The sequence below is a fragment of the Triticum dicoccoides genome, chromosome 6A (genome assembly GCF_002162155.2).
Source record: "Triticum dicoccoides isolate Atlit2015 ecotype Zavitan chromosome 6A, WEW_v2.0, whole genome shotgun sequence".
Taxonomy (NCBI): Eukaryota; Viridiplantae; Streptophyta; class Magnoliopsida; order Poales; family Poaceae; genus Triticum; species Triticum dicoccoides.
The window spans coordinates 587,815,678-587,825,238 of NC_041390.1; the positions used below are offsets into that span (position 1 = coordinate 587,815,678).

General features: G+C 47.7%; 1 long non-coding RNA gene across 10 annotated transcripts; it reads right to left on the reverse strand.

The window, feature by feature from the left end:
• Positions 1-4,661: 4,661 nt before the first annotated feature.
• Positions 4,662-9,274, reverse strand: LOC119318179. 10 transcript variants are annotated; one of them, XR_005153986.1, is made up of 8 exons: positions 8,714-9,272; positions 7,561-7,652; positions 7,420-7,423; positions 7,076-7,315; positions 6,913-6,966; positions 6,348-6,424; positions 6,141-6,265; positions 4,662-5,036 (listed from the first exon to the last, which is right to left on the reverse strand). It is a non-coding gene; the product is annotated as an uncharacterized LOC119318179 (long non-coding RNA). The 10 variants fall into 10 exon arrangements; XR_005153984.1 differs by having other exon boundaries at positions 7,076-7,423; positions 8,714-9,274; XR_005153982.1 differs by lacking the exon at positions 7,420-7,423 and having other exon boundaries at positions 8,714-9,269.
• Between the last annotated feature and the right edge of the window lie 287 nt (positions 9,275-9,561).

Genomic DNA, 9,561 nt, shown 5'->3' on the forward strand with positions numbered 1-9,561 from the left:
GGGGGGCGCACTCAATGCTTCCCCTTTAATGAGATGATGCCTCGTGGACCGGGCATCTTAAGCGTAAGAGATGCATAATGCGGTATTGCGTTAAAGCGGGCGAAAGCTTCGCGTCCCAGCAGTGCTTGATAGCGACTTGAGACTGGGACGATGTGGAAAGTTAGCTTTTCGCGGCGGAAGTTATCAGGGGAGCCGAATATAACTTCAAGCCGGAGAAAACCCATGCAATGGGTATCCGGACCTGGCGTTACCCCTTGAAAGAAGGTTTTGCTGTGGCGAATTTTTGTTGGGTCTATCCCCATGTGGCAGATTGTGTCCTGATATATCAGGTTTAGACCGCTGCCACCGTCCATCAGGACATTTGTAAACTGGAGTCCGCTAATTATTGGATCGAGTACCAAGGCAGTCCAGCCTGCGTTCCTGATACTTCTAGAGTAATCCAGATGATCGAAGATGATTGGTTTTGACAACCAGTGGCAAGGCTCCTTTGGGATAGGCCGTATGGCGCGTACCTTTATGGGCGCCGCACGTTTTGTTATGTGAAGTAAGTTTGATGTTTTTACTTCTTGTGGAAATTTTTTTTGTTTCCTGGTGCTCTGCTTTTGGGGTTCGTCATTGTCTTCGCTTGGTGTGTCGAGCCCCTTGTGTTCGGCGTTGAGTCTGCCGGATTGTTTGAAGACCCAACAATCTCTGTGGGTATGGTTAGCAGGCTTCCCGGGAGTACTGTGTATTTGACATATCCTGTCCAAGATTTTGTTTAGGTTGGATAGCTCGTCCCTGTTATCCTGGAGGGGCGGCTTTTTCTGATTCTGCCGCGAGCTTTTGAATCCGGCATTGACTGCCGTGCTCTTCAGACTGTTTTCCTTAGTCCGGCGACGGTCCTTGTTGCGTCGCGGTTTTCCGTTTCCATCCCTAGTTTCGGATGTACTTGGGTCGCTGGTGCTACGTCTTGCCAACCAGTTGTCCTCTCCTGCGCAAAAGCGGGTCATGAGGCTTGTTAATGCGGCCATTATTCTTGGCTTTTCTTGGCCGAGGTGTCGGGCGAGCCATTCGTCTCGGACGTTATGCCTAAAAGCTGCTAAGGCTTCGGCATCCGGACAGTCGACGATCTGATTCTTTTTAGTAAGAAATCTGTTCCAGAATTGCCGAGCTGACTCTCCGGGCTGTTGAGTTATGTGAATGAGATCGTCTGCATCCGGAGGGCGGACATATGTCCCTTGAAAATTTGCTCGGAAAGCGTCCTCGAGCTCTTCCCAACTTCCAATTGTGTTTTCAGGAAGGCTTTTGAGCCAATGCCGGGCTGGCCCTTTAAGCTTGAGGGGTAAGTATTTTATGGCGTGGAGGTCATCTCCTCTGGCCATATGTATGTGGAGGATATAATCCTTGGTCCAGACTCCAGGGTCTGTTGTTCCGTCGTATGCCTCTATGTTTACGGGTTTGGATCCCGCTGGAAATTCATAATCCAGGACCTTATCGGTGAAACATAGGGGGTGTGCGGCACCCCTGTATTTGGGTGTGCCGTGATGTTCGGATACTGGTTTTGTTGCATTGCTTACGAGAGCTTGCTTTCTTGGCCCATAAATAGATCTGGCTGGGCCATCTTTTTGATGTGAATCCTTGAGTGGGTCGCATGCCGGCTTGAGTGCGGCGCCGCTTGCCGCTTTATGCTGGCCATGGGGTCATCTATCCGACCGGGTGGATTTCTTACTTTTTGAATGCGAGGGCTCGAAGGCCTCTTCGTCGAATTCAGGCAGTAGCTTTCGCTTCGGATAGCTTTTAGTGTGGCGACTGCCGCCGTATTTGTCTGCGGTATTGAGTACTTTGCTCCATCTGATTCTGAGTGCATCTTCCGCAGTTTTTAGCTTCCGCTTCTGCTTTTTCAGGCTGCGTGCAGTTGCGACGAGCCTTTTGTGGAGGTTCTTCTGCTCCATGAGCTTATCCGGCGTAAGGTCGTCCGGAATGCCGTTTTCGCCGGGGACGGGTTGTTCGGTTTCTTTATCCGAGTTGCCCTGTTCGGACGGTTGCTCTAAGGCATGCTCGTATTCCGCCGGCTCATCCTGCTCTATGGCTGGGTCTGTATGGCTGTTGTTTTTATCGAGGCGGGGCTTGGAGCGGCGTTTACGCCGCTTTGATTGCTTTTCGAGAGATCGATCCCTCGTTGCATCCCCGTGTTCCTCGTTGTCGCTTTCTTTAGGTGTATCCACCATGTACACATCATGAGATGAGGTGGCTATCCAATGCCCTATAGGCGTTGGTTCGTGTGCGTCTCATGCATCGTCGTCCATACCGTCGATGTCTTCAGAGTCGAAATTGAGCACATCGTTTAAATTATCGACAGTGGCTACCAAATGGGTGGTGGGTGGGCTTTGAATTTCTTCATCGTCCGTATCCCAACCTTGCTGACCGAGTCCGGCCAGGGCTCTCTTGATAAAGAGAGAGACTTTAGTGACTTCAGAATATCGCCAAAGGGCGAGTGCTGAAAGATGTCCGCGGCGGTGAACTCCATGATCGGCGCCCAATCGGATTCGATTGGCAGGGGCGCGGAGGGCTCGGAGTCCGGGGTGGATTCCGGCGCTTTGGAGTTGCGGGCTTCCCAAAGGACAAAGCTGGTGTTCGGCTCAATCGCCGTAGAGATTGCAGCCCCCGAGGCGGCGTCCAACCACTCATCCTCGATCGGCGCAGTAGGCTCCGAATTAAGGGTCGGAACCGATGCGTGTGCGGCCCCCAGGGCACTGTTTGGCGGCAGAGCTAGATCATGCCCATCGTGACAGTGCGGCGCGCTTGACTGTGGCTCGAATCCGTCGAAGATCAAGTCCCTGCGGACGTAAGCCGTGTAGTTTAAACTTCCAAACCTGACCTGATGGCCAGGGGCGTAGCTTTCGATCTGCTCCAGATGGCCAAGCGAATTGGCCCGCAGTGCGAAGCCGCCGAAGACGAAGATCTGTCAAGGGAGAAAAGTCTCGCCCTGGACTGCATCGTTATTGATGATCGGAGGAGCCATCGGGCCTAAAAGCGACGACACAGAGGAACTCTCAATGAAAGCACCAATGTCGGTGTCAAAACCGGCGGATCTCGGGTAGGGGGTCCCGAACTGTGCATTTAGGCGGATGGTAACAGGAGACAAGGGACACAATGTTTTACCCAGGTTCGGGCCCTCTTGATGGAGGTAAAACCCTACGTCCTGCTTGATTAATATTGATGATATGGGTAGTACAAGAGTAGATATACCACGAGATCAAGGAGGCTAAACCCTAGAAGCTAGCCTATGGTATGATTGTTGTATGTTGTCCTACGGACTAAAACCCTCCGATTTATATAGACACCGGAGAGGGTTAGGGTTACACAAAGTCGGTTACAATGGTAGGAGATCTAAATATCCGCATCGTCAAGCTTGCCTTCCACGCCAAGGAAAGTCCCTTCCGGACACGGGACGAAGTCTTCAATCTTGTATCTTCATAGTCCAGGAGTCCGGCTGATGGTATAGTCCGGCTACCCGGACACCCCCTAATCCAGGACTCCCTCAAGCGTCGTTGCTACCGTCGACGACGGCGCCTCCCCCATCTGCGGCCGTGCCTCCCGTGCCTACAACCACGCCTCTCCTGCATGCAACCGCGTCTCCCGTGGCTGCGACCGCGCCATGCAGGTAGAGGCAGAAGCCGGGTGCGCGGAGAGCGACGAGTCAGTGGACGGCGCCTCCGCCATCACCGAGGAGAAGGAGAACAGTGGAATCCGCCGCCGCTTGGATCCCACGAAGGCCACCGCCTAGGCGACCTAGCGTACACAGCCGGTATCTTGCCCGGTTCTTCTCTTTCGAGGACCTCCGTCGATCCCACATGGGCTTGACGGAAGTGGAGGCGCCGTCTTCCCCTACCACTGAAGCATCAGTCGGGGTTCCACTCCGATGAGTGGCGGGAAGCGAGCCGTCCTTTACGCTCGAGCATATACCTCCGGGGCTCCCGGCAGTCCGGTGATCGGGCTGCCGGACATGAGGAAGACAAAGAGATCCACGGGCGGCGATTTAGATTAGGTACTAATTATACTTCCAGAGCCGGACTAGCACCATTGATGTACATGTAGTGAAATCCGTCATGTTTGTATGAAAATCTATCTTTTTTATATAAACCCCGTCATGTTTGCATGAATCTGGCCGTGTTTGCACGAATTTTGTCCCGGTTGGTTTGACTTGTTGTGAAAATGTACGCAGCTAGCATTGGATGGCTGTCTCCCGCATCCTTGTCCGCGGATTGGTCCCCTTGTCCGTATTAATAATTATCGAAATAGCCTAGTTGTTGCTCATTAGTCTTTAGGTATGATCGTTTCGATGATCAAGCAGATCGCGCCGCTCGCTCGTTAGTCTTAGGTATGGTCACGTTAATTAGCGTGCTACTCCCTCCATCGTGAAGTACTTATCCATTTCTCTGCTCGTCCATCGGCCACCTATGCACATAACTAGTGGTTGGGGCGCACCCTTGGTGCGCCGCCTGAAAGGAAGCTGGGGCGGTGACAGGTGGGGTGCACCCCTAACATTTTCTTGTCTATACTAAGTATTGTTAATGGATCAGATTAAGCAGAGGAATGCTCACTTTCTTATCTGCATTTGTCTAAGACTAAGCAGAGGAATATGGAAGTAGCTGTAAAGTTGCTGAGTGAAACAATAAGACTAAAATGGACTGGGCAGTGCCAGGTAGGGGAACGACACCTTCATTTTCTTTTTGGATCTGGATAGCACATTCATGCAATTCTTGATATACTTATTGTATTGATGCATCACGTGGGGAAGAAACTAAAATGCCATCACAGGCGTACATTCAGGTGAGTCGTTGCAGACGGCAACGACCATCCAGGACAAGTCGTCGACGAAGGCGGCAGATATGTTGAGCTTGGTCCGGAGGACCATGATGGAAGCCCTGGTCCTCTCGATGGTGAACAGCTCTACACCATTAGCATCCTGGGTCCTCAGCTGCACACACTAGCTTCTTCTCGTACGACAACAGCCGGACACGCTCCTCTGCCCGCAAATGCATTCCAGTTCATAACTAGGCTTGAATTAAGTGCACACATTACCCAAGAGACAACCATTTGATAAGCAAATCCATTTGGAAAAATATAAACTGAGACGATAAAGCTCTAATATCAAGTCAATGATTATTAACAAAAATAAATACTATGGTGCCTTTAGGTGTATTTGACAACAAATAATAAGAAATATTAAGTAGAACTACTAATCCTAGAACTGTCATTGCCATATAGAAAGGATCGGGTGTATTTCCATTAAGAATTCACTTTTATTTTATTTGTCAAGAAGTCGAACTGACGAGGAGAATACCTCTTATATTGCATATTTCTTCACCAAAGCGTTTTAACATGCAATGCAAGCAAGAGGTAGTTGGTCTCCTTACACCAAAAGTTCAACAAATCAATTTGCAAACAAAAAGAGCTGAGATAAATTTCCAAATAACATGGTATAGCCTTTTCTTAATTAACGCAATAATTTTAAAAAAGGGATATCCTCATGAACAGCAGCAGAAGAAGGAAAGGACAGACCCAGTGCATAGAAGCTCCCACACAAGGTGGGGTCTGGGGAGGGATTATAGGAACCTAGTCTTACCCCTGCAAAGTGCAATGCAGAGAGGCTGGTTTGAACCCAGGACCTCTTGGCACAAGTGGGGAGGACTTCACCACTGCGCCAGGCCTGCCCTCAGCAGCAGAAGAAGGGAAAGCCTAAAATGTTTCTCCAAACTAATGACCCAAAGTTCTGAAGTAACCTCTAAAATTGTTGTTGGACAACTGAACTGTCATATCTTTCAACCACAAAAAGAAAAATGACAGTACATACTATATCTTGGCTACAGTATGCTACCAAAAATGGCTAGGACCATACATAATTACCAATATTAAAATCTTGGAGTGATCACTCTGATGATATTTGTTGCACAGCACAGAACTGATTTTAATCTCATTGCTTGAGGAAAAAATTGATGGTATATATGAAATATCAAAACTACATAGCTGATTTATCTGGACATCAGTATGTACAGAAGTTGTCATATATAAAAGATTCAGAATAAAAATAATAGCTATTCATCTCAAAACTTAATCGGCAAACACAAACAGGGTAATGCTAGCTAGTAGTCTAGTACCTTTGAAATGAAGGGAGGGGTATTCAAGATGGGATGGGATTCATCATCAAATGGATCTATAAATGCATCATGGATGACCAACCTCGCTTTTCTTGTTTAATGAAACGAAAGGTCGGATTCTGAAACTGCATAGGAACTTGTTAAGTTCAGTGCAAGACAAAAGCTACAATTCATTCAGCAAAAGCCCTAATGTTTCTATTCCCAAACCTGGTTAAAAGGATCAATCATTTGTGGCAGGGAGGGTAGATGTCGCTCTGACAAATCATACTAGGCTTGTGGCCCTCCTGAAAGACAATGGAACAAATATTAACATGTTTTCTGCGAGGGCATTCATAGGTAAGATAAGTTAATTGTAGAACATGGCATATGTACACTTTTTAACACTTTAGCATAGCTCTACAAATCAGGACCATGTCATTTGATTCCATCCCAAATCAGGACCATGTTTGTAGATAGTAGGCTGTATAGGTTCTACAATCTTTTACAAAGGGCCTCGCCTAAACAAGTGTGGCAATAAAACAAAATCAATAGGGAATTAAAATATTTATTTTAAGAAATAGATTATCAATGAAAAACATACGTCACCAAATATTATATTCCCTCCGATCCGTATTAATTGACGGTGGTTTAGTACAAAGTTGCACTAACTTTGTACTAAAGCAGCGTCAATTGACCGGAGGGAGTACGTAATTTTTAATAATTGCTCATCACCCTTGGTTCAGAAAACGTATTTTAGCACACAAAAGAGAAATAACTGTAGGAAATACGTAACTTTGTAGATATGTCTACCCTTCTCTCAGCAGCTCTGTACCTATTAAGTATTTATCTGTAAGAAAATGACACATCGAGAAATTTCAAGTAACCAGATGAACTTGTAAGTACCGCATCTGAAGTCCATAACACGTAATATCCATTCTCATAGATGCAGTACTGACCATATATGTTGCTGTAGTACGAGGCAACGACAGGGTCATGGTAAAACCCAGTACTGAAAATGAAAATCCACTCCACTAATCCCCTTCTCTGTCTCTGCCTTTAGCATAATTGCTAGCTCTGAATCTGTAAACCATGACAGAGAAGTGTGAAGCACAGTGACAATAGAATTACCTTACCCTTCATACTGTTGTAGAGCAAAGTAATTATTCCAAAGGCAAGTGCACCATCAGCATGTGCTTCTGCAAAAATTATCATTGAAGCAATCATATCAGAAATTCATTTAACTGATATGTAGTGTGTAGAACAAGAATAAGGTAAAAAGGCTTATCCGTGTTAAACAAACCCTCCTGCATGAGAAATATAGGACTATCATTATATCAAATAACAGTAGAGACTACAATGAGATAACAATCCAAGTAGTACAATAAGAACTATTGCATCTTGAGGTAGAGATTAGGACAAGGGAAACAAAAGCAATGCTCACCATTGAGAAATCCTCGAAGATTGAAACAAGGGTGGGGAATCTTAAGCTTCACAATTTTGTGCCTCCAATGGTTGAGGCCTTCATTGACCAGTCTATAGCAGCACATGTACAATGTTAATGGAAAAACATTCAGCCTTCAGCTTTCCATTTCGAAAAATTCTTCAATAACATGAATGCCCACATGAATCTTCTAGTAAAATCAGAACATGTTCAGTATTTCTGGTAAAAAAGTATCGCAGACCATAATTGTCTGCCTTTCACAATCATAATCTAAAACATGCCTGCAGTCTGCACGTCCTCGGTATGGGACAGCGGCTTCCGCGCCCGCAACTGCAACTGTGGTGAGCATTGTTGTCGAGAGGATTAGAGCGCTCTTGGGTGGGGATGGATGTGATAATAACCCTTCTTCAGTAGAGGAGATGGAGGCCTACGGTGTTAGCTCCGCCAAGATGCGGCCCGGTGGCGAGGTCGGGTGTGGGCAGTGGGCACGCTCCTAGCAAACCCAGACAGGGGTGGGGGAATGGGGCCGCACCTTCACAAATTGACCTGGAAATCAATCTTTGCACACACAAAAATTCCTACTTGGTGGAAGATCATGTATGGTGACTATTGTTCTATTTACGAAATAATATTTTCTTAAGGAAGAAAAACATCTTTCTTCAAACAAAAAATGAAAAGATAAAATATGCTAAACACTGCAACAAAATATTACCTCACATCAAATAAAACAACAAACAAGACACCAGAATTGATTTTGCGGAGAGTCTTTTTTGTTGGGACTGTTTGATAGTGAAAAGGCACTATCCGTGTGTCCACATTTCTATTGAACCACACATCAAATATATTCAGTTCTAAAAACGACAATAGAAGGCTCTCTTGTGAAATCTAGTAGGGGAATGTTTAGTCAAGCTTGTCAAGGTGTAGACATTCAGGTACCACTTGAAACCCAACTCAGTTTCTTATCCCCATGGACACCACGCCTTAAGGGCACATATATTTTAGGCAGCGGGGCAGCCGATCACTGCAACACATCAATTCAGAAGAATAAAATTCACTGGCAGTGGGTTGGACGCGACCCTGCATAGCGAACCCCAAATTGGACAGAGCAAGATTGCAAGAACAAGCAGATTCAGAGTGGATTGATAGAGCTTACCAGGCAGTCCATACGCCGGCTTGAGCAAGCAGTTGTTTTGGCCCAACGCAAGCAGTCCACACCGGCCGGGGCACACGGGCACTGATGGGCGTGCCGCCCGCCGCCGTCGTCGAAGAGGACAACAACACAACTCACCTGCCGAGGCACTGGTCGCAGCATGGTGAGGAAACCGGCACCAGTCATCTCGTCCAGATCGCTCCGCTGCGTAGGTCGCGCCGGCCCATATCGGGCACCACCGCCCACTAGTTCTCCAGATCGCGCCCGGCCGCCGCGCCGGCTTCGCTCTGCTCTGCCCGTGACAGTTGCCGTGTCCACTCTCGTGACGCGCCGATCTCGTCCGCCGCTGCTCATCCACTGCCAGTTGAGCGCCAACGAGGAGGAAGGGACGGAGCGCATGCAGGGGAGGAGACCGAGCGGCGGAGATCGAATGGCAGAGGCAAGGAGGAAGGACCGGGTGGCGGCAGCAGGAGATTAGGAAGGAGAGGAGGGTCGCGAGGAGAGCCTGAATAGGTCATGGTTTTTTTTTTCCATCGCTACGCCCAACCGCTGCACACGATGTGGCACTCGCGAGCGCTTGGGTGTGCACAACGCCTCACCCACGCCCCGTGCGCCCAAAGCCGCGAGAGTGCGCACATTTCGCGACTGTTATTGTGTTCGATTTATCAATTATGGTGCTTGTCTACTCTGGTCGAAAAACAATCAACTTGGCATAATAATCTAGGCAACGGTGTTTGCCGACAAAAAGGATGGCGGTAGTATGATCTGGCTAGACGTTTACAGCTGGGGAACTACCATAATAAGAGGCAAGGAAAAGACTTCATTTTGTGGGAGATTGACACGGTGCCCCT